Here is a 3,197-nt window from a genome sequence, read left to right on the forward strand (position 1 = left end):
GTTTTGGTTCCTACGAGGACAGTCCGCCTTCAATGTCTACGCTTACAGATGAAGCACTTGCCCTTGGCTTCTTCATTCCAACTTTAAATCCCGTACTGAGATTTATTCACTTTCTTTCTTGAACCGACTTGTTTCTTCTTCTTCTTTCCTTCGGTTTAGAAGTAGAACCATTTTCGACATAGTGAATTTGAGCATTGTGACGAAATAATCCTTCAGCTGCTTGAAGTCAGTAGTTCCGCTAATGAATAAACCCTCTTATTCATATTATAGTTCGGGGCCCAAAACTTCTAGGTAGCGTTTGGAGGATCATATCGATCTGGGTTTCCCCATCAATTTCTCCTCCAAGGATCTGTATCTCGTTCGGATAAGCCATCATCTTTAGGATATGATCCCTTACGAGTACCCTCTTGCATGGTGGCTGTCATTATCTTTCTCATGGCTTCTTGCCTAGAAGCCTATCTTGATGACGAAAGAGTTCCTTGAGATTGTTCATAATATCATAGGTTGTTGGTAAATCTTGATGTTGCAATACATTTGACATTGAAGCCAAAATGTAACACGCGTCATCTCATCCGCTTTTACCCATTTCCTATGATATTCAATCTCCTCTTGGGTAGATTCACGATAGGTGCATCAGGGCACTGCTCAGTCAGTACATATTTATAGCTTTCAGCAGTAAGAACAATGTCCAGGTTTCTTTTCCAATCTATGTAGTTTGGTCCAGTAAGTCTATTCTGTTGAAGTATGATGGACAGTGGGTTGAAAGACATCCTAAGAATCACAAATAACTTTTGGTCAGAACTCTAAATTTAGAATAATATTGATTCTCAAACAATACTATTTTAAATTAACCAACACCTCATAACACCGTGAATTTTGTATGCCACGTTAGTATGGACGTATACAAATTCAACATTTGTAAAAGAAGGGTTTTAACCCATTAATTTTATTATTTTGTCAACCTAACTTTTTGACAAATAAAATTAATAGTTGGTATCATTTGGTCACACAAATAATAGCAGTGACTCCGTTAGGGAGGATACTATTAGATGTGTCTAAGTGTATACCATTACTTGACACTAAGTCCATTAATAAGATTATGCCCCTTCCGTTGGGGAAGATCACACGCTCTTAATTAACTTCCTATAGTCATCCAAAAATGGAAGTCTGTTCTAGTGATCCGCAAACAAGCTCATCCGTTATGGAGGAAGGCACTCAGAGCCAACGCGCAAGCTTGTTTGCATCACTTACAAACCAGTAATGGAGACTATGGGATTTATTTAAAAATCCCTCTCCCACTTAGTTATTTATAAATGAGGAATTTTAACTATGCTAGCCTACTTAAACTTGTAAACTAACATGCACACACAATATAAAAGCAATAAATAGAAAATTTAATTTTCAACTATTATGGCTTTTATCTCTAATTGTCCTCCGTGTGTTGTCATCCTAAGCTGCTGCCAAATTTGGCCACCGCCTCCGGGTCTAGCTGTCGCATCCTGCGCCTCTGGTCCTTAGAAGTTTCCACACTTTGCAAGATTCGATCCATGACATAAATAGAATTTTACATTTTGATCCTATATTCCATAAAAGGAATGTACATGTATCTAGATCAAAATAAAATCCTAATAAAACTAAATACGGCTCCTATATTTTAATACAATCATGCGCACACATATAAATTGCCCTTGACATGTCCAAGGGTCCAATCACACACATAATTAACTAAAAGCCATAATAGTTGGATCCTGCATCCACAAAGTTAGCACATCCTACTATTATCCTGCCTAAATTATGTATGACATGTGCATAATTAAACTAAATACCAAATACACAGAGGCAAAACCCTAGCTCTGATACCAATTGTTGGTTGCTACTCGGAAAACCTAGAGGTTCCACTGTACAAAAATTTTGTACAAAGGTCTGAACCTTTTCCTAGCTACCATGTGTTCTTTTAAATTAAATTTTGGATCGCCTGCGGAACTTAACACGTTTGATCCAAAACTTAATCTATTTGTTCTTTTAGGTTTTAACTTGGATCTCCTGCGGAACTTAACACGTTCGACCCAAGTCTCCTTAAGTTATTAATTCCATTAAATACTAATTTCCATAAAAGGTTCCCATGGCGTGGCGAGGCACATGGCCTTCTTGGATATGGGAGCAACCACCACCGACTAGACAAAACCTTTAATAGAAAGCTAATATTTAATTTCCTAAAATAACTTTAGGTTAACCAAAGAGAACAATCAAATCACAAGGAAAAGAAAGAAAACAAAAGAACACAACATCGAAAAACATATTCGAAATACTAGATCATAAGCCTCTTGTATTTGGTATTATTTCCATAAATAACTAGCATGATGCGGAAATAAAAATTACTAATTATACCTTGTAGAAAAACCTCTTGATCTTCTACCGTATTCCTCTTCTAACCTCGGGCGTTGTGTGGGCAACGATCTACCAAGATGAGAAACCATCAACCACCTTCTTCTCCTCCAAGCAAGGTTCGGCCACAAAGGAAGAACTTTACCAAAGAAGAAAATCAAAATACTAACCAAGCTCCAAGAGATGCTAACTTTCTCTCCTTCTTCTTCTTCTTCTCCAAGTAGTATCCGGCCACCACAAGAACTCCAAGAGAGATGAAGTATTCGGCCACCACAAGAGGAAGAGAGGGAGAGGGTAATGGCCGGCCACAACACCAAGGAAAAAGGGAGAGAAAACAATAGAGGTTGTCACCCATGAAGGCACCCTCACCCCTTCTTTTATATTCCTTGGCCTAGGCAAATTAGGAAATTTAATTACAATAAATTTTCCTTAATTTCCTTGACTTGATTTAATTGAGAGAAATAAAATAAAATTTCCCAAATCAATTTCAAGTGGCCGGCCATATCATTGGAAAACAAAAGAAGACAAGTTTTAATCAACAATTAAAACTTCCTAATTTGTTTCCGGAAATTTTTAAAAATAAAATTTCTCTTTAAAATCTCTTCATGGTTAATAAAAGGAAATATCTATAATTTTAATTTTATTAACATGTGAATAATTTTAAAGAGAAAATAAAACATCTCTCCAATCTACAAATAAGGAAAGAGATCTAATCTCTTTCTTTAATCTTTTGTAAATCTTTTACAAGAGAGATATTTTAATTCTAATTCTCTTTAAATTATATCTTCCATATTATAATAAAAATTAAAATT

Source organism: Zingiber officinale, chromosome 4A, assembly GCF_018446385.1.
Source record: "Zingiber officinale cultivar Zhangliang chromosome 4A, Zo_v1.1, whole genome shotgun sequence".
Classification (NCBI taxonomy): Eukaryota; Viridiplantae; Streptophyta; class Magnoliopsida; order Zingiberales; family Zingiberaceae; genus Zingiber; species Zingiber officinale.